We start from the raw sequence: 23,120 nt of genomic DNA on the forward strand, positions 1-23,120 counted from the left end.
TGTTGATCTGTCTAATGTTGACAGTGGGGTGTTAAAGTCTCCCATTATTATTGTGTGGGAGTCTAAGTCTCTTTGTAGGTCACTCAGGACTTGCTTTATGAATCTGGGTGCTCCTGTATTGGGTGCATATATATTTAGGATAGTTAGTTCTTGTTGAATTGATCCCTTTACCATTATGTAATGGCCTTCTTTGTCTCTTTTGATCTTTGTTGGCTTAAAGTCTGTTTTATCTGAGACTAGGATTGCAACCCCTGCCTTTTTTTTTGTTTTCCATTTGCTTGGTAGATCTTCCTCCATCCCTTTATTTTGAGCCTATGTGTGTCTCTGCACGTGAGATGGGTTTCCTGAATACAGCACCCTGATGGGTCTTGACTCTTTATCCAATTTGCCAGTCTGTGCCTTTTAATTGGTGCATTTAGCCCATTTACATTTAAGGTTACTATTGTTATGTGTGAATTTGATGCTGTCATTATGATGTTAGCTGGTTATTTTGCTCGTTAGTTGATGCAGTTTCTTCCTAGCCTGGATGGTCTTTACAATTTGGCATGATTTTGCAGTGGCTGGTACCGGTTGTTCCTTTCCATGTTTAGTGCTTCCTTCAGGAGCTCTTTTAGGGCAGGCCTGGTGGTGACAAAATCTCTCAGCATTTGCTTGTCCATGAAGTATTTTATTTCTCCTTCACTTCTGAAGCTTAGTTTGGCCGGATATGAAATTCTGGGTTGAAAATTCTTTTCTTTAAGAATGTTGAATATTGGCCCCACTCTCTTCTGGCTTGTAGAGTTTCTGCCGAGAGATCAGCAGTTAGTCTGATGGGTTTCCCTTTGTGGGTAACCTGACCTTTCTCTCTGGCTGCCCTTAACATTTTTTCCTTCATTTCAACTTTGGTGAATATGACAATTATGTGTCTTGGAGTTGCTCTTCTCAAGGAGTATCTTTGTGGCATTGTCTGTATTTCCTGAATTTGAATGTTGGCCTGCCTTGCTAGATTGGGGAAGTTCTCCTGGATAATATCCTGCAGAGTGTTTTCCAACTTGGTTCCATTCTCCCCGTCACTTTTAGGTACACCAATTAGATGTAGATTTGGTCTTTTCACATAGTCCCATATTTCTTGGAGGCTTTGTTCATTTCTTTTTATTCTTTTTTCTCTAAACTTCTCTTCACGCTTCATTTCATTCATTTCTTCTTCCATCGCTGATATCCCTTCTTCCAGTTGATCGCATCGGTTACTGCGGCTTGTGCATTTGTCACATAGTTCTTGTGCTGTGGTTTTTAGCTCCATCAGGTCCTTTAAGGACTTCTCTGCATTGGTTATTCTAGTTATCCATTTATGTAATTTTTTTTTCAAAGTTTTTAACTTATTTGCCATTGGTTCGAACTTCCTCCTTTAGCTTGGAGTAGTTTGATCTTCTGAAGCCTTCCTCTCTGAACTCGTCAAAGTCATTCACCATCCACCTTTGTTCCGTTGCTGGTGAGGAGCTGCATTTCTTTGGAGGAGGACAGGTGCTCTGATTTTTAGAGTTTCCAGTTTTTCTGTTCTGTTTTTTCTCCATCTTCGTGGTTTTATCTAACTTTGGTCTTTGATGATGGTGACATACAGATGGGGTTTTGGTGTGGATGTCCTTTCTGTTTGTTAGTTTTCCTTCTAACAGTCAGGACCCTCAGCTGCAGGTCTGTCAGAGTTTACTGGAGGTCCACTCCAGACCCTGTTTGCCTGTGTATCAGCAGTGGAGGCTGCAGAACAGCGGATATTGGTGAACCGCAGACGCTGCTGCCTGATTGTTCCTCTGGAAGTTTTGTCTCAGAGGAATACCCGGCCGTGTGAGGTGTCAGTCCACCCCTATGGGGGGGTGCCTCCCAGTTAGGCTACTCGGGGGTCAGGGACCCACTTGAGGAGGCAGTCTTCCCGTTCTCAGATCTCCAGCTGCGTGCTGGGAGAACCACTACTCTCTGCAAAGTTGTCAGACAGGGACATTTAAGTCTGCAGAGGTTACTGCTGTCTTTTGTTTGTCTGTGCCCTGCCCCCAGAGGTGGAGCCTACAGAGGCAGGCAGGCCTCCTTGAGCTGTGGTGGGCTCCACCCAGTTCGACCTTCCTGGCCGCTTTGTTTACCTACTCAAGCCTGGGCAATGGCGGGCGCCCCTCCCCCAGCCTCGCTCCCGCCTTGCAGTTTGACCTCAGACTGCTGTGCTAGCAATGAGCAAGGCTCCATGGGCGTAGGACCCTCCCAGCCAGGTGCGGGATATAATCTGTTGTGCCATTTGATAATCCTGTTGGAAAAGCGCATTATTAGGGTGGGAGTGACACGGTTTTCTGGGTGCCATCTGTCACCCTTTTCTTTGACTAGGAAAGGGAATTCCCTGACCCCTTGTGCTTCCCAGGTGAGGCGATGCCTCGCCCTGCTTCGGCTCATGCACGGTTTGCTGCACCCACTGTCCGGCACTCCCCAGTGAGATGAACCCGGTACCTCAGTTGGAAATGCAGAAATCACCTGTCTTCTGCATCGCTCACGCTGGGAGCTGTGGACTGGAGCTGTTCCTATTCGGCCATCTTGTCTCCACCCTCTAATTTTTAACTTTCAGAAGATTAGATGCATTCACCCTCTTCTGAATTTTAATTCCTGATGGAAAGATTGTGAAATCTGAAGAGGATAATGAATCAGCTTCTGATTATATTCTGGAATCATGATTTGATCACCCATCCAAGAATGAGTATTCACTTTCCTTTACATTACACACATGCATAATACCATGCTGAGTGATGCTGGAAAAGGTGAGTCTTCAGTAATGCCTTCGTGAAATTACAGTCTCACTATACGGAGGTATTTTCGTTTTAACCCTTTCTTTCTTTTCTGATGTGAATATGTGCCTTCTAAGAGATGAACAACTGGGAAAAACTGAAAAAGAACCTTCATCTAATTCAGTAACTAGCTTTTGTATCTTCTAAGAATTTTTGTCTCCAGAAAGCTCTGATTTTCATTCCTTTACAAGCTTTATTCCTCTCTCCTTTCCAACACCAGACTTTGCTGTGTTTGTTTTTTGTACCTTTTTTAGAGACGCCTACAATAGAAAAAAAACCATGACATATTCAATACATCTGAAAATTTTGCATTGCCATAGATAAGAATGAATTATCTGTTTATAAAGAAAAAACAATAAAAATATGAACCAAGAAAGCACAGAAGGTAGTAACCACATTTAGATGTTTATCATGGAATCATATTTATAATCCATCTGTTACAATTCCACAGAGCGAATTACAAGTAATTGTGAAGTTTCCCCTCATTTTATAGGTTTGGTCTTGTAAGGCATACAACACAAATTTTAATTACTTTTCTTTTTGGTATTTGGGTCTTAATTTGGTCAAGTGGCCACTGGGTAGATGATGGAGCCTCTTGAGACATGCAGTCTTCTAGCTTTGTTGATGTAAATATTACTGTGTATTTTTCATTCACTTATTATTTTACAAGGCATGCTTCATTAAAAATATGTCAGCATCTCATTGACAAATCACTAAATTTAAAAGACACAAGAAAAAAACAATTTATTTAAAACATTCCTATGTAAAAGTAGTCACCACTCTTACTATTCTTCAAATATTCTTATTCTATTTAAACGCAAGCCTAGTTTTATCTCGAGCGTCTGACCTTGATGATATTGTACACTTTAAACTTAGAAAAAATTGAACTCTATTGGAAATTTCCTACACATCAGCTTTTCTAGATGCCAAGTGCCTTGTTTCAGCCACGGTGATGACAGCAAATTGGGTTCTCAGGGATTCTGGCCTCTGGCATCGTCTCAGTTGCTTATAATTGAAGTTGGCTCTGATGAGAACTCAGCTTAGATGCATGGTTGGACTGCTGGGCTTAAGGCTGGCCTGCCAGGAGGTTGCATTGAGGTGTAACTAGGCAAAGAAAGAAGGAGTTTATTGCGGTACTACTCACAATAGCAAAGACTTGGAACCAACCCAAATGTCCAACAATGATAGACTGGATTAAGAAAATGTGGCACATATACACCATGGAATACTATGCAGCCATAAAAAATGATGAGTTCATGTCCTTTGTAGGGACATGGATGAAGCTGGAAACCATCATTCTCAGCAAACTATCGCAAGGACAAAAAGCCAAACACAGCATGTTCTCACTCATAGGTGGGAATTGAACAATGAGAACACATGGACACAAGAAGGGGAACATCACACACCAAGGCCTGTTGTGGGGTGAGGGGCTAGGGGAGGGAAAGCATTAGGAGATATACCTAATGTAAATGATGAGTTAATGGGTGCAGCACCCAACATGGCACATGTATACCTATGTAACAAACCTGCACGTTGTGCACATGTACCCTAGAACTTAAAGTATAATAAAAAAAAATGAAAGAAGGAGGTTGGGCAAAATTACCAACAATCTTCAACTATGAATTTTTATGAATAGGGGCTTCCCACATCATCAGGCACTCCGAGCTGGAGAAACAAGGGATGTTGAATTGAAAGTTTAATTTTTTAGGCTCAATAGTCAGATTAGGGAAGTTTTGGGTACACCTTTCCCACTCTAGAGCCATCTCCCTAACTCAGGGCCAATTTGGGGCATGGGCTAAATGGAAAAGAGTGCCAAGATCAATTAGAAATATCCATCATGAACATAGGAGGTAGGCATTCTGGCCAAGGGGTGCGTCTTCCCGCTTTGTAATCCAGAGTGCGATTTCTTCTTGCTGTCTGTCTCTCCATAAATAAGCGTTGGGCGGAGGACAAGCTGGTTACAATTGATGATGGAACGAGATTCTAGCAGAATTGCAAAATGAACTGAGAGCCACAAAAATGTGCCTCTGTGAACCAGCAGAGACAGCTGTGGAAGGCAAAGGAAGAGGAGCCAAAAGGCCAGATAACATTCCTGCTTCCTGTACATTGTGGGAGTGAAATTGTCAGCAACCTATGTCAGTAATTAACGAGAGGCTTTTTAGAGAGTAAGACTTCTGATAGACACCTCAATAGCTGAAGTCACTCTTCAGTGCTGCACACAACCTGTGGACAGATTTTCATCATTATTAATTCATTTATTCAACAGATATTAAATTCAAAGCATAGTTCTAAACTGCAGTCAATTACAAAAAGTAAATAATAATGAAGGGCATTAGCTCTGCCTCATAGGACGTTAAAACTCTAGCTGCTAAATAAGACAAATAGGGTTCCCACATCAAGTGCCTGCGCTCCTGTTATAACCTGGACTCTGCTTCCAGTGGCTTCTCTTGTTTCTCTTTTGGTAAGCCCATCATTTGGGTTAGTCCCTATCCTTGCCATGGTCATCCACCAGTAGGTGGACCTCCTTGACCATAACTACAGGCATAGATCTTTGATTGTTTCTTTTCAAATGTTTGCTTACTTTAGAGCTGCAGTCAAATGTTGTTTGGACCATAAGACTCTGAGGCTGTGTGTGGTTGAAACTGTCTTGAGACTCGAAGAGCTATTGAGGAAAGGATTTGGTGCCGAACTCTTGAAATTTGTCTCTGTCTCTCACACATCTGGGGCTGAATAGCTGAATATATTGTTTAATTTCTACATCGATGATAGTTTAATAGGCATTCATGCAAATCAGTTCTGCTGGGAGTTTATTATCCTACTCCAATAACAAGTAATGCGTTCCTTAAATTTAGTGTACATATGAATTCTACATGGTAAGTGAAGCTGTCTTTATGAATTGCTGCTATAGAATATACTAGATTGTGTAGGTTTTAGTACAATCTAGGTAATTATCAAGCCTTTGTAATATTTTCAGGAAAGTGATCCTTTCACTTCAGTTTATGGAACTTGGAAATTTTTCAGTTGCCACCCACTAGTTAGATCATAAACTTAATTCTATATATCTGAATTTATTTTTCTATTTATAAATTTATCTGGATGCTTTCTCAAAGGTTTCCCAGATTAAAAACCTATGGCTTTGTAAAATTAAAAGAGAAGTAATAAGAATTGTGTTAAAAAACAGAATCAGGCCAAGCATGGTGGCTTATGCCTGTAATGCCAGCACTTAGGGAGGCCGAGGCAGAAGGATCATTTGAGGTCAGGAGTTCGAGACCAGCCTGGCCAACATGGCAAAACCCCACCTGTAATAAAAAAAATATATACAAATTAGCGGGGCGTGGTGGTGAATGCCTTTAGTCCTAGCTACTCAGGAGGCTAAGGCAGGAGAATTGCTTAAACCCGGGAGGCTGAGGTTGCAGTGAGCCAAGATAGTGCCACTGCACTCCAGCCTGGGTGACAGAGTGAGATCCTGTCTTTAAAAAAAAAAGAAAAAAAGAAAAGGAAAAGAAAGAAAACCAGAATCACACAATGAGAGAGGTTGTATAGCCCTTTTAATTGTCCATAATGTATACATTTCTTTTTCTGTGTAATAGTTTATCAGCATGAAAATTTTCTTTTTCTGTGTAATAGTTTATCAGCATGAAAAAAAAGAGTCACTGAACACTGATAATTTTCTTTCTCTCTCTTTTTTTTTCCTTTTGTTGGAGATGAAGTCTCGCTCTGTTGCCCAGGCTGGAGTGCAATGGCAACATCTCTGTTCACTGTAACCTTCACATCCTGGGTTCAGGCGATTCTCCTGCCTCAGCCTCCCAAGTAGCTGGGATTACAGGTGCATCCCACCATGCCTGGATAAGTTTTTCTATTTTCAGTAGAGATGGGGTTTCATCATGTTGGCCAGGCTGGTCTCAAACTCCCGACCTCAAATGATCTGCCCGCCTTAGCCTCCCAAAGTGCTGGTAATGATTTTCATTTAATGGTGTTCTACAAAGTGAGTTTAGGCAGTGAAAGGGCACATGTCCTCTATAGTTTACCAGAAAGTAGTACCGGTCACCAGTGTTGAAACGTACTCCTAACCCTGGAAAATTTATTCAGCTGCCAGAATTAATCTCAGATTTTGAGACTGGAGCAAAGACTAATTTGGTATGTGTTCATTCAGATAAGTAAATCTCCCTGGTGTTTGAACTGTATAATATCAAATCTAAAATAAGCCAAGAGAGTCGGACAATTTCTCATCTCTCAGAAAATTGCATCATTTTTAAGAGATTTAAGATTGAATTTAAAATCCAAGTGCCTATTCCAGTGTATGTTTCTCCAGAATAAGGCCAAGCCCTACAAATTCCGGATAGTGTCCTCCAAGTTGTGTTTTAGGTGATAATTGATAAATCTATAGTTTAGGTACATATGGGATTCCATATAACTCTAGCTCCTGCCTTTGTGAGTAAAAATTGGCAGTAATCATGGTCTTAATGGAGGCACATGGCTAATTGGAATTTTCAGTACCAAAAGTCTTCCTGTTACTAGGTTATCAGGGTACCCTATAATAGTATCCATAACTCATTGCCCACTTGTCTATTTTGACTTCTTTAAAAAGACAATTTTAAACTTAGAGGTTTTGTACCTCAATTTACATATGCAGCACATTTATAAAATAATCATGCCTTTGCATATTTTTCCTTTGATATCTTAACTATATATCCAAGCCATTTATGTTGTTTAATTGCCACAAATATCGCACTGAAATAGAGTAATAGATACAAAAATGCCGGGTATAACATTTATTCTTGTTCTTGAAAGTTATTTTAATCCCTATGTTTAATATATTCCTAGACAATTATATGTAACTATAATTATTTCTGCTAGGTAGAAATATTTTTGTGGTCAACATTTGTGAAATGCCTTGTAAATAAAAATATGCTTGAGTAGAAATAGTATTTTGCAAATATAGCCCTAAATAGAGCTACTGATTTTACCAAGAATTAAAGACTCCAAACCCTGTCTTTGTCTTTCAACTTTGGTTTATAGGAACATCTAATTACAGTGAGCCAAAAGCCTATCTGATCATTAATGAGGTAAATTTGACACTTCCAAATGATGCAGCTAATTTGTAATAGGTTTTTGAAGTGCAAATTACATGTTTCTGTTTAAATAATGACACTAAAATATGGACACTATCTATTCACACTCTATATACACAACTAACTCCAACTTGTCTCTAGAAGAAAGGTTTAATTTTTCAGGTCTCGTCCACAAAATGAAGTGTTAATAAGCTGTATCTTTATTCTCACTTTTAAGTAATTTCTTCTTAACCATTGTATAACACTACTACAGTTTGTATGAAGATAAAATAACTCATGGTGAGAAATCCAGTTCTTTAAAGAAATCATTTTACCTTCAATCACTTTTAGGATATCTATGCTTTTAGAGTAAGGATGAAAATTTATAAACATTTGTTAAATTATGCAACTGTTTTTGAAGATGTTTCAAAATTACATTTTCCTTATCGTACAACTAGTTTTCACGTATTCACAAATGAGACACGTGAGAGTTATTAATGCAAAAGCATAGCATATCAACAAAGTGTATAATGTAAATAATTTAGTTAGGAAAGAATGTAATGAGTGAATTATCAAAGCTATTTTATTGGTTCCTAGATTTACCATAGAAGAAAATAACGCACCCTTATAAAAATTTCTCAGCGCTGAGTCCTTTTAAGGTCTATTTTGTATGCCATAAGTTCTAAAAAATGTTATTGCTGGTAAAAATAGAGTGCCTATCTAAAATTGTCTTTTTAAAGGTTCTCTCTTATTCTTCTTCCCTTCCTATGTGTGCACAGAATACTATCATTGTCTTGATTGGAACACTGTCTGTCTTTCTCAGAGGGTGTACAGTTGTAAAAGGGAGAAAATATTTGTTAATTTTGCTTCTTATAACATAAGGTCTCAATGGTTGAAGGTCAGTTAACAAACTTTTTGTTTGTCTTCATACTATTATTTTGGAATTACCAACTGGCTTCTATTTAGATTTTGAATAATGAAAGAAAAGAACTAGCATTTGTTAGAACTTACTGGGTTCCAAAAACTTTATTGATACCATTTCTTCTCATTATCACATTCATTCTTTCAATTAGTATTTTTTTTTCCGTCTTAAGAAGGTGGGACCAGAGGCTTTGTAATGTCCACTAACCCACTGTGGATTTCATGGCTTGCAAGAGGAAGAAAGCATGGTGGAACTCAGGTTTGTCTGATTCCAAATTCACATGCTTTCATGTCTCCATGAAAAATAGAAAAGATAAATTGGGCTCTATTCTACCAAGAGAAACACAATTTTCCATCAGATAAATGAATAATTCTTAAACCTCAAAAATAAAACATGTAGCAAAAGCTCAATTCAAGAGTAGACATAAAGGTTGTGACATGGGTAGCAGGGACATATATCTAGTGACATAGATTTGCTATGCATATCTGACCAAATATCTCCCTCATGATTTTCAAATCAGATGCACAACTGCATTTAATGAGTTTCATGAATCATTAATATCAGGCTCTGAAAACAGGATCATTAAAAAGATTAAGATTTTCAACAACAAAGATCTTATCTAAATAGTAAGGAAATTATATTAGAGGGCTCCATTCCCTGGGCAGACTAGTTAACAATTCAACTTGTTCAAAGCTATAAAATATGGCAACTTAAAAAATTATGAAAGTTTTTCTAACTTTGTGCTTAAGGCCATTCTTCCTCTTGAGAATAAAAAGGGCAGATTTTCTGTCGAAGCATTTTGCTACTGCTTTTCAATTTCCATTTATGGGAAATAGATAAAATAGCAATTTTTTAGTTATAAATTTAAAGTCAAAATGGAGATAATTAAGTAATTATCTCCATTAATTAAGTAAAGATTAATGTCTTTAAAAATAGCATTTACTAAACTCTAATCTCATCTTGATCTCTCAGTTCTATGAACACCTTTGATCTAATGATAATGTTTTCCAACAGAATTGTTTCTACTCAAACTTCTGAGATCAAATTTGTGGATTTAGTCTCACCCCAACCAATTCTTCAACTCTCAGGACACCAACTGGTGTCCTACAATTCAATTCAATCCTGAGACTATCTATCTGGAGATAGCATCAGATCCCACAAGTTCAGGGTTCAGACCCACAAGACTGCCCCCTCCACAACCATTAGAGATGAGTTGTGGGCCTCCCACACTCCTGACCAACTGGCTGTAAATTAGGACTTCCATGGATTCCTTCCCCAGGTTCTATACTTTGCTAAGATGGCTCACAGAACCCACGAAAGCACTTTGCTTACATTTACTGTCTGATACAAATCAGGAATAGTCAAATAGAAGACACACATCGGGCCAGGTATGGTGAAAAGGGACACAAAGCTGCCATATGCCCTCTGGGTATATCATTGTGTCACCCTCCCAGCACCTCAGAGGTGATGGAGGAGAGGGCTGACAGTTTCAACCATCTAGTTATGCCTTCATCTTTCTGGTGTCCAGCACCCACCCTGAAGCTATACGGGTCTGTAGCCACCAGTCATGTCATGTCAATAGCATAAACTCAGGTATGGCTAAAAGGGACTTATGACTAGTAAAGGATGGTCCTCTCATCTCTATCAGGAAATTTCAAGTTTTAGGAACTCTGTACCATGAACTGGGGAGGAAGACCAAATAGGACATACCCTAGACCAGTTGTGCTAACTACTGTGTGCCTCAAAATTGCCTACAGTTGTGTTAAAATAAGAGATTGCTGAGGCCTGCTATTGGAATTTCAGATTTGGTAGATCTGGGGGTGTAACCTGAGAATATGCAGTTCTAGTAAGTTCCCAGGTGATGCTGATGCTGCTAGCACAGGGACCACACTTCCAGAAGGACTGAGTGAAGCATCGTCATTACTTAGAACAGCAACTTCTCTCTAGTCACAATTTCATTTATCCCATTCTCTGAGCTCCTCCTATAATCATTCCCATTCATACCCTGACATAAAATCTTTCAATCTCTCTGAGACCTCCAAACTATTATTTTATCATATTCACAATGACCCTTACCTCCTTGATGTACTCTGTTGCCTGTTCTCCTGCCTAAATTCCATGGCCAACCATTCCCAGGAAACTTCAACTTTCTTGTTTCTCTTTCACTTTGCTGAATATAACCAGGAAAATAACCCTGGTTAGATCCAAATTTCCACCAAATCCCCACATATATTTGAGCAACTAGCTATATGGAGCAAATTGAAAAATATCCCACTTGAAACTGAGAATCTCAGTGCCGCCTATCAATCAATCATACTACGTATGTTCCCATCTATTCACTCACTAATTTACCTAGTTTTGTATCTTATCCTGTCTCTAATCCCTAACACTTCCCCAGAAATCCTCAATGTCTTTTATGGTTGTGCTTCCCTGAGAACATTGAATCACCCAAAGACAACTTCCACAGACTCCTGAAACCATTTAAACTCACTTTCCCATGTCTACACCCACATACTCTCCCTTTTCACCTATTATTATCATGAAGTAACTGGCCCCTGTCTGTATATTGTCTGATGATGATTTCTATATTACAGATGAAGAAAATAAGAATAGGGTTAGAGCTACTTTCTCATTATAGCATAGCTTAGAATCAAATCCATGCAGTCCACCACTGAAACTGGGGTTCCAAGTCAGTGTATTTGGAGAAGGAGAGCTAGTAGAAAAACAAGGATGAAAAGATCCAGGATGAAGCTTCTGATGGAAGAAAAGGACATTTTTACTATTATGAACCCCTTGAAGTAGACCTTTAGCATTCTCATCTGGACAAATATCCATTCATCCACTCCAGTGAGCTGATTAAGTTTTAGGATTTTAAGGGTCAATGAACAATTATTCCTCATTCAGCAATTAAAGAAGGATTAATATGAATATTATCTTGGAGAAGTTTAATTTAAAACATATTTCATTGATTTTTGGCAATTGTCTTCTATCAGATCATTACCAATCCATATGAGTTGGGAGGAAGGGAGAAAACCCAAAACTTAATCAGATGCCTGAAGTTAGGGAACATTTTATAACCAACCCAGGGGGGAAAAAAGGCTCAAAAGGGGAAGGATGAGGACAGAAAATACATTTCAAAGATTTTAACTTTTTGACAAAATGTCAATTCTGTACAAGAAAAACTGATGATTGTGTGAATATAACTTTGTCATTTACATCTGCCAATGTGTTCAGAAATATATAACCTATAAGTTTTTTTAATAGTAGTTTGTTAACACAAAATTTATTCATCAAAGTATCTAAAACATTCTAAAAATACTAAAAATTTTCAATTTAAATATTAAGCTAAACAGCTCTGTATATATAAATAAGCTCAAACAAATGTGCATGCTCCCCAACAATAACACTGCTACAGATATTGACTGGTGGTTTTGGTTTCATTTCATTTTATAATGGCAAATCTGGTTAAAACCCAGATTCTGAGCTGGGCGCAGTAGCTCACGCCTGTGATCCCAGCACTTTGGGAGGCCGAGGCAGGCAAATCACAAGGTCCACAGATCGGGACCATCCTGGCCAACATGGTGAAACCCCATCTCCACTAAAAAAACATACAAAAGTTAGCTGGGTGTGGTGGCACGTGCCTGTAGTCCCAGCTACTCGGGAGGCTGAGGCAGGAGAATCGCTTGGACCCAGGAGGCGGAGGTTGCAGTGAGCCCAGATTGTGCACTGTACTCCAGCCTGGTGACAGAGAGAGACTCCGTCTGAAAACAAAACAAAACAAAACCCCAGATTCTGAACTGAATCTCAGAATAAGTATCTCAAAGAGGTCAATATGTATGTAATCTGTTCTTAAAGAAAATTTTTCTCCAGTTGTTTATTGAAATATCACACAGGCTCTGACTTTGTTTATACCCTTAAAAAGTATCTAGATTTATGTGTAGCTTTTGTAAAGTGAAAGCTCAGAATGTCTACTCTGTTCTGGTACCACTTTAGCTTAATTGCTGGAAAATATTTAATAAAAATGAATTGGTCAACAAATGGAAAATTTGAACTTTGCATACTAAATTTTTACTTCATATTATCAACTCTTGAAAAATAAGTGTGTATATTAGAAATGACACTCATTTGACTATACCATAATAGATTTCAGACTTTTTATCTTTACAGAATTTCTCCATCCTTTGAATTATGTTAGCGGGCTTTAGTTGCCCAGTATTGGTGATCCGCCTCCACTAATTCACAGCTCTATTGTATTACCCCCGGGGATGCATTTCCATAGTTCTGCCTTGTCATGAGTGTCATGTTTTTCTTCTATTTTGTTGACTGCCATTCAAATATTTTTGGCTTTATCAGAGATTTTCACTTTATTGTTTGTCACCTCCTCATTTTTTTAGCCTCTCATAATTTACTGTGTTATATCTGCCTGGGCTTTTGGTTCATTTACAGATTTGTTTCATTTTATTTTTAGCTTATGATACTTCTAAAGTCTGTACCCTTTTAATTTTCACTTGCTTCATCATCACATTCTTGTGTTTTGTTTTCATTTCAAAATACCAGAAAATAAAATGTCTCAGCAGTTTGGTGAGTGGAATAGTTCATTTATAATCCAAAAAAAAACCCATACTTTTTGTGAGCTATCTGTTTATAAGTAAAAATTTTATATATAAATTCTTGAAAAAAAATCTTAAATTTCTGGGGGATTGAATGAGATTTTAAAAATCATTCTATACAACAACAGGTGCAAATTTTGTATTCCTCTACTCAAGAGAAATAATTAATGAACATTTGTTATTAGTTTACTAACATCTAAATGTTAATGTATTCAATTACACATTATTAAAACACAATTAAGCTTAAGAGGTGGAAAAGTATAAAACAAACAAGTGTATAATTTACCTTTATTCATACGAAATATCTTTTTCTCTCCTGAAAATAAAGATGAGCCAGTGGTGTGCTGGGGCGGGAGGGGGTGTGTTGGAGGGAGAAAAGCCATAATTTGTACAACTTGCCCATTTCCATGTTTTAAATACTCCCACCCTGGCCAATTTTAAGCTACCAGCAATTTGATAACCAGTTCACAACATTTTTGAAAATTTAATAATCAGCTCTCAAAAGCTGGTACAGGCCAGGATAAGCCAGCTTCAGCACAAAACTGAAAATGATTATTAATCTTTACTGGCTCCAGATATTTTTTAACATATATTGAAATCTATGACCCTTAAAAAGAAAACATATATACAGATTTTGACAAAACTTTGCAGTTCCACTCATGGATCCCTGTATAAGAATCCCCTTTCTATGTGTGTTTGTAATTTAAAGAGTTCAGACTTTATGATTCACAGGTGACAACTAATGATTTAACCTCAACACTTGGGCTTTTATAATTTGGGAGTCCGGTGTTTAACTGCTGGTAACTGCTTCTTCTCAGAGAAACTTAGGAGCTAAGACCAGGGAAATGTCCCTTCGTCTGCAACACACCTCTTCTTTCTGAACATATTGTATAAGAAGCTAACTTTGTCCAAAGTTTATATGACTTTTGCATTTTCAATTACAAGCTCTTTTCTTTTGGAACTGTAGGACTGGGAGAACTTTCCCTCTACCCTCTGAAGGTTATCATAATGATAACTGAGTCTATGAAATAAATGGATAACAGGCATGTCAAAAGAAGAAAAGGTGTACACATTTATTACATGCATGGGGGAATCACAGGAAAGAAAAGTGGATGCAAAACCAAAACAAAACAAAACAAAACGCCACCAAGAAAAAACCCAGTGAGATTTAGGAGCTTATAGGGAAGGCAGGAGGGAGAATGTAGAAAACTTAGGGGAGAGCAAATGACTTTTGGGAAAGATGACCAGACCCTTAGCAGAATAGATGATAGTTTGTGACAGTCTGTCTTGGTGTGGTATGGACTCTTAGTCTTCTCTCCTGTGATAGGAGGAGTCAATTTTCTCTGGCTAATGAAACTCCTAGGAAGGAGATGAATGTCTTTGTGCTGACAAGACAATATCTTGAAGCTTTGTTTTCCATTTCAGTTCTAAATCTGCAGTGTATCAAAATCTCCTCATTATGCTTTGGATATTATGGTAGATAAATGGTATCTTCACAAAGATACATTCATTCTGGTACTGAAAGTTCCTTTTGGAGGGTCTCTCTTGAGGAAGGTAAAGGGAGTGCAGAGAAAGCATGTCCCGCATTTGTTGTTTTTCAAATATTTTCAGTTCGATGTAATCAGTACACCAAAGCAATCCACTTAGGGCTGGCATTTCCTGAACACCTTCAGAACTCTTTTGGATCCCATGTTATTTCTATCAGATCATGTGATTTAAGAACAACTTTTACTTGCCACTTACATATATATTGAAAAGGCAAACTTTCCTTTCATAGTTTGCTAATTTTGGCAAAGTACATTAACAAAAGTTAAATTAAGTGAGTAAGTGAAATTTTCTTTTCTATTGTTTTGAAAACAATTCTAGAAACTGTCCTTGTAAGAACAGCAAAAAGAGAAAAAGGTAATTCTCAACTGTTGCTTCAACCATTCTTTGCTTAACAATGTATCTAATTAAAAGGCAGAACTCTCTATTTCAGGTTTATATGTATCAATTGCTTGATTAGAAAGTAAATTATCTACCCCATATAATCTGGTGTCAAAAAACTTATAATAAAATTACTTTGATTTTATTGCTGATAAGTTTGTGAATTTAAATCTCAACTTTCATGAATTTATTTGCTTTGTGCTGACAAGACAGTATCCTGAAGTTTTGTTTTCCAACTCAGTTCTAAATCTGCAGTGTATCAAAATCTCCTTATTATGCTTTGGATGTTATGGTACATAAATGGTATCTTCACAAAGATACATTCATTCTGGTATTGAAAGTGCCTACTTAAAATTCTGCACGAACAGTTTTATTGAAAAAATATGTAGACAAGCCATTAATTATACACAGTGACTTGGAACAAATTCTTATAAGAAGCATAGCATGTCTTCCATTAAATGTATACATTTTATAAGAAGTTACTGAAAGTCTTCCTGAGGTTAAACAATAAATCTTTTAAATTTAACCACTGTGCTCCCTCAAAGGTAATTTTTTCTTTATGACACTCACTTAGGGCATACAGTCAATCTCAGCCTACTTTAAACAACTAGGCAGTATTTTTAGTGCATTTTTCTGTTTGTTAAAAAGCTAGTTGTTGAGAATAAGTTGCTCAATTATCTTCCTCAATTACTTTTTGTTTTGTTTTGTAATTATTATCCTATTTTGGTTTTCCTTTAGAATTGTGAAATATCTTGAATCAGAAATTGCAGAGAATATATAAATGAGTAAGCATGCACTCTGCAATCAAACTAGATCTCGAAAGTGTTTTGTTGTAGTTTATACCTTGAATTCGAAAAGCCATTTTATACAAGGCACTTGAAAAATTTTCAAGCTCATATATTTCATAATAGTACAGAATTTATTATTCTTTTATTTGCAAGGAGATAGACCAGATAAAGGATCACTTCATTTCTTACAGTGTTGACTTTGGTATTCTAAACTTGTCAGTTTATACAGATTAATGAAGACTCCATACATGTAAAATTCACTATAATTTTTTTTCTGATATGAGAGTCCAAACAAATAGTAACTACATTTCAAACAGGTAAAGTAAAAATATACAATAGCTTGACAAAAAAAAAAAAAAAGAAAGAAAGAAAGGAAAAAAGAAACCCCTATACATGCCTTAACATTCTTAAACTCTGAGGACCAAATTGGATTCAAAAGAAACATTTCTGGTGGTCAGGGAAAGGGCTAAAAAGCTGAAGTATATAATAAATAAATTCCTCATTGCTATCAAATATATGACCAGCATGACATTTCAATACATATGAAAGTTTTCTTTAAAAAGTTCTAGGATAATAGGATTTCAACTTCTGATTCTACAGATATCATTCTTGTGATTGGTATGGGAGAATCATCCTCTTCATGTATCAGTGGATTCAAATGAAAAAAAATCAGGCAGCTAGTTCCTTTCCAAGAAGCCTTAGAGATTGTTGTACATAAAAATATGAGCCATATTTCTGATTCAAATTTTAAGTAGAGAATTCTCTTTATTCACTCTTCTGCATAAAATTATTCACTGGCACTCTGCTCTCCAGACAAGAGAAACTTCTTACGTGCTATCATTTGAGATACCCAAGACTCAGAACATGTTATTTCCTAGCTGAAAGTCCCAACAAACCTTCTCAGAACAAAAACAACAGAAAGTTAAATACACGGAGATAGGGTATAAAACAGTGGTTTCCAGGGGCTGGGGGTGAGGAGAGAAAATGGAGATAGAGAATTCAAAGGATGCAAAGTTGCAGATATGTAGAATTAACAAGTTGAGGGAGCTAATGTACAACATAAGGACTGTAGGAATTAATATTGATTGTATTTGACATTTTACTAAAAGGGTAGTTTGTAGGTACTCTTTCCTCACACACATATCCAAAAGAAAGGTAACTGAGATTTTCAAAGGGAATGCTTCCAGTTTTTGCCCATTCAGTATGATATTGGCTGTGGGTTTGTCATAGATAGCTCTTATTATTTTGAGATACATCCCTTAATACCTAATTTATTGAGAGTTTTTAGCATGAAGGTTGTTGAATTTTGTCAAAGGCCTCTTCTGCGTCTATTGAGATAATCATGTGGTTTTTGTCTTTTGTTCTGTTTATATACTGGGTTACGTTTATTGATTTGCGTATGTTGAACCAGCCTTGCATCCCAGGGATGAAGCCCACTTGATCATGGTGGATAAGCTTTTGGATGTGCTGCTGGATTCGGTTTGCCAGTATTTTATTGAGGATTTTTGCATTGATCTTCATCAGGGATATTGGTCTAAAATTCTCTTTTTTTGTTGTGTCTCAGGCTTTGGTATCAGGATGATGCTGGCCTCATAAAATGAGTTAGGGAGGATTCCCTCTTTTTCTATTGATTGGAATCGTTTCAGAAGGAATGGTACCAGTTCCGCCTTGTACCTCTGGTGGAATTCAGCTGTGAATCCATCTGGTCCTGGACTTTTTTTGGTTGGTAAGCTATTAATTATTGCCTCAATTTCAGAGCCTGTTATTGATCTATTCAGAGATTCAACTTCTTCCTGGTTTAGTATGGGAGAGTGTATGTGTCGAGGAATTTATCCATTTCTTCTAAATTTTCTAGTTTATTTGCATAGAGGTGTTTGTAGTATTCTCTGATGGTAGTTTGTATTTCTGTGGGATCGGTGGTTATATCCCCTTATCATTTTTTATTGTGTCTATTTGATTCTTCTGTCTTTTCTTCTTTATTAGTCTTACTAGCGGTCTATCAATTTTGTTGATCTTTTCAAAAAACCAGCTCCTGGATTCATTGATTTTTTGAAGACAGGGATGCCCTCTCTCACCACTCCTATTCAACATAGTGTTGGAAATTCTGCCCAGGGCAATCAGGCAGGAGAAGGAAATAAAGCATATTCACTTAGGAAAAGAGGAAGTCAAATTGTCCGTTTGCAGATGACATGATTGTATATCTAGAAAACCCCATCGTCTCAGCCCAAAATCTCCTTAAGCTGATAAGCAACTTCAGCAAAGTCTCAGGATACAAAATCAATGGGCAAAAATCACAAGCATTCTTATACTTCAATAACAGACAAACAGAGAGCCAAATCATGAGTGAACTCCCATTCACAATTGCTTCAAAGAGAATAAAATACCTAGGAATCCAACTTACAAGGGATGTGAAGGACCTCTTCAAGGAGAACTACAAACCACTGCTCAATGAAATAAAAGAGGATACAAACAAATGGAAGAACATTCCATGCTCGTGGGTAGGAAGAATCAATATCGTGAAAATTGCCATACTGCCCAAGGTAATTTATAGATTCAATGCCATCCCCATCAAGCTACCAATGACTTTCTTCACAGAATTGGAAAAAACTACTTTAAAGTTCATATGGAACAAAAAAAGAGCCTGCATTGCCAAGTCAATCCTAAGCCAAAAGAACAAAGCTGGAGGCATCACGCTACCTGACTTCAAACTGTACTTCAAGGCTACAGTAACCAAAATGGCATGGTACTGGTACCAAAACAGAGATATAGGCCAATGGAATAGAACAGAGCCCTCAGAAATAATGCCACATATCTACAACTATCTGATGTTTGACAAATCTGACAAAAACAAGAAATGGGGAAAGGATTCCCTATGTAATAAATGGTGCTGGGAAAACTGGCTAGTCATATGTAGAAAGCTGAAACTGGATTCCTTCCTTACACCTTATACAGAAATTAATTCAAGATGGATTAAAGACTTAAATGTTAGACCTAAAACCATAAAATCCCTAGAAGAAAACCTAGGCAATACCATTCAGGGCATAGGCATGGGCAAGGACTTCATGTCTAAAACACCAAAAGCAATGGCAACAAAAGCCAAAATTGACAAATGGGATCTAATTAAACTAAAGAGCTTCTGCACAGCAAAGGAAACTACCATCAGAGTGAACAGGCAACCTACAGAATGGGAGAAAATTTTTGCAATCTACTCATCTGAGAAAGGGCTAATATCCAGAATCGACAATGAACTCAAACAAATTTACAAGAAAAAAACAAACAACCCCATCAACAAGTGGGCGAAGGATATGAACAGACACTTCTCAAAAGAAGACATTTATGCAGCCAAAAGACACATGACAAAATGCTCATCATCACTGGCCATCAGAGAAATGCAAATCCAAACCACAATGAGATACCATCTCACACCAGTTAGAATGGCGATCATTAAAAAGTCAGGAAACAACAGGTGCTGGAGAGGATGTGGAGAAATAGGAACACTTTTACACTGTTGGTGGGACTGTAAACTAGTTCAACTATTGTGGAAGTCATTGTGGCGATTCCTCAGGGATCTAGAACTAGAAATACCATTTGACCCAGCCATCCCATTACTGGGTATATACCCAAAGGATTATAAATCGTGCTGCCATAAAGACACATGCACACTTTTGTTTATTGCGGCACTATTCACAATAGCAAAGATTTGGAACCAACCCAAATGTCCAACAATGATAGACTGGATTAAGAAAATGTGGCACATATACACCTTGGAATACTATGCAGCCATAAAAAATGATGAGTTCATGTCCTTTGTAGGGACATGGATGAAGCTGGAAACCATCATTCTGAGCAAACTATCACAAGGACAAAAAACCAAACACCACATGTTCTCACTCATAGGTGGGAATTGAACAATGAGAACACAGGGACACAGGAAGGGGAATATCACACACTGGGCACTGTTGTGGGGTGGGGGGAGTGGGGAGGGATAGCATTAGGAGATATACCTAATGCTAAATGACGAGTTAATGGGTGCAGCACACCAACATGGCACATGTATACATATGTAACAAATCTGCACATTCTGCACATGTACCCTAAAACTTAAAGTATGATTTTAAAAAAAGGAAAGGTAACTGAGATGATGGATATGTTAATTTGCTTGAGTATAGAAACCATTTTACTATGTATATGTGTATCAAAACATTAAATATACAATAAAAATGAATGAATATGACATTAACTTCTCATGTGCTGTCACTTTGGATCCAATCTTTTTGCCATTTCAGTCTGCTACTGAATAACAAAAGGTATAGTTGATATAATAATCACTCACAATACTCTAGGTATTATGAAATATGTTGGGGGAGTAGTGATAGAAAAATGGGTAATTCACAATTATTAACCTCAGGTTGCTTGAAGTTGATCCTATGTGCCCTGTAGCTAAATTTTCATTAATTCACGGGATAATCCCAACTGATACAAACATTATCAAGTTGCCAGTAGTGCCAGCCTTGAAGTGTTGGTCAAACTTTTGATTCTTGGCTGTATTCATTTGCAGGCTCCAGTTTCTGTTTTGTTTTTTATATAAGTAAGTATATGGTTGTTGGCCTCTCATTCTTTAAATTACCTTCTCTTATAAGCTTCTGTGACACCATGTTTGCTTGGCTTACTTATGCCTCTAAGGTCTCCCATTGCTATTCTTTCTAGGCTTCTCTCATCCGCTCTTAAATTCTGGTGCTTCTCAAGAGCTGACCCTCTATCCTCTGCTCTTATAATCTGTAATCTCTTAATAGTTATTTAATTTGCAGCCATGGCTCCAGAAGCACCCGCCATTTTATTCCTCTTGAATCTGTACCTATATTTTCAACATTTCTTTCCTGCTAGAGACACACATGGGCCTCCCTTCTGGGCTTCCCCAGTGGGAAACCCCATGATATCCACAAACTCCACATGCTCATTATGGAACTCCTCCTCTTCACTTCTCCCATACTTCCTCTTCCAACTTACTCCTCTCCTGCTTTGCACAGGCAAGTTATGGGAATACCACATACCTGGTTATCAAAGCCAGACACTCCACCTTTATTTTTACCTCCTGTCCATTCATCTCACCCACTTCCTCCACTGTATCTGTTACATCGCCAAACCCACTTAATTTTACCGCTGATATAATTCTACTCTATCTAGCCTCATATTCCCTACTATCATCCTCTCTCACGTGGACTATATTATATTTTTTAAACTGGCCTTTTCCCCCTTTTCATTTTTATTCCTCTATAGTCCATCTTTCTGACATTGCTATGGCACTCAAATCTTCAGAATAAAACAAAAACTCTTTTTTGGAAATTTAGGCTCTTCAGGATTTAGAGACGGCAGCTATCATCCTTTGCTTGATATTCAAAATATCTGGGTAACTTTTTAAAAACATAGGCTCATAGGCCACTCCCTCTGAAATTCTGATTTAATTGGTCTGGAATAGGGTCTAGGCATAAGTAAGTATTTCTTAAACAAAAAAAAACAAGGGACGGAAATACGCAGTAAGAGTATATGTAACAAACCTGCATGTTCTGCACATGTATCCCAGAACTTAAAGCATTAAAAAAACTTGTATTCATAGAAGAATAATGGTTCCCAGAGGCAGTGGGTAGGTGAGGAGTGAAGGAATGAGGAATTACTGGTCCAAAGTTACAAAGTTTCAGCTAGACAAGAGGAATAAGTTTTGAGATCTACTGCAAAGCAGGATGACTGTAATCAATAATAATATGTTGTATATTTCAAAATAACTAAGAGTAATTTCAAATGTATCACCCCAAAAATATCAAGGAAGTGAAGTGATGGATATGTTAATTAGCTTGATTTAATCACTCTAAATTGTAGACGTATATCAAAACATCACCTTGTACTACATAAATGTAATATAATTACGAAGAAAAACAGACCTGATGTTTGAAATGATAATTATTTTTATAACCTCATTTCAGATTTAACAATCTCATATTATATCCTAGTATGTATCCATATTACCCACATGGGAACTACAGGTCTCTACAAAGTTAGCCAGGTGCGATATCCAAGATATTCAGTCAAGAGGGAGTGTCTAATTGTTATTTTAGTCTTCATTCAGGTTAGTACTGCCCATCCACAGTTTGTACAATAGTTTTCCCACTTTACAATTTTAAAAACCTATCATTCTTGATTTTATTAACTAGCCCATTCTATCAAATTTAAATGTTTTTATTTTTTAAAAGACCATGTCCAAGTGGCAATTCTATGTGTATCTCCCTCAAACGAGCATCAGTTGAAGAAATCTGAGAAATTCAACCAGCTCTGAACTCACATCACTATTTCAATGTCCGTTATTTATTTATTATTATTATTTTTTGAGATGGATTCTCACTTTGTTGTCCAGGTTGGAGTACATTGGTGCGATCTCAGCGCACTGCAACTTCTGCCTCCTGGGTTTAAGTGATTCTCCTGCCTTAGCCTCCTGAGTAGCTGGTATTACAGGCGCCCCCAACTGCGCCCAGCTAATGTTTGTATTTTTAGTAGAGACGGGGTTTCACCATGTTGGCTAGGCTGGTCTCATACTCCTGAGCTCAAGCGATCCACCTGCCTCGGCCTCCCAAAGTGCTGGGATTAGAGGTGTGAGCCACTGGCCCAGCCCCATGGCATTTTTTTAAACCAGGACTTCTGTATAATGAAGCTTTTCTCAATATCTTTTTAACCACATCCTCTTACTTATTACACCCATTCCAACTACCTGTCTTCATCTCATCACATTTAAGTACTCAAATTGTCCATAGGCTGCAGAATGAATTCATTAGGACTTTATATAATTTTTCAAATCATGAAATTGCACAATCTTTTGAATATGGAATTGGAAGGCCTTTATAGTTCATTCAGTAGAAAACTGGAACATTTTGGAAAGGTGATCTGCTTGACACTTTTCAAAGAGTACAAAACCTTGTGAAGTAGCAGATGCAATGATTACCAATGTACTTTATGAAATGACTTTCAGAGTTTGAGATTAA

General features: G+C 37.5%; 1 long non-coding RNA gene across 1 annotated transcript in view; it reads right to left on the reverse strand.

Moving 5' to 3' along the window:
* Positions 1-1,147: 1,147 nt before the first annotated feature.
* Positions 1,148-23,120, reverse strand: part of LOC107970487 (uncharacterized) — a 52,914-nt gene continuing 30,941 nt past the window's right edge. The window contains exons 2-3 of the long non-coding RNA XR_001713075.4: positions 4,981-5,018; positions 1,148-3,899 (exon numbers count right to left, since the gene is read on the reverse strand). This is a non-coding gene — a long non-coding RNA (uncharacterized LOC107970487). The remainder of the gene's footprint in view (positions 3,900-4,980; positions 5,019-23,120) is intronic.

The sequence above is a fragment of the Pan troglodytes genome, chromosome 2 (genome assembly GCF_028858775.2).
Source record: "Pan troglodytes isolate AG18354 chromosome 2, NHGRI_mPanTro3-v2.0_pri, whole genome shotgun sequence".
In the NCBI taxonomy this organism is placed as follows: Eukaryota; Metazoa; Chordata; class Mammalia; order Primates; family Hominidae; genus Pan; species Pan troglodytes.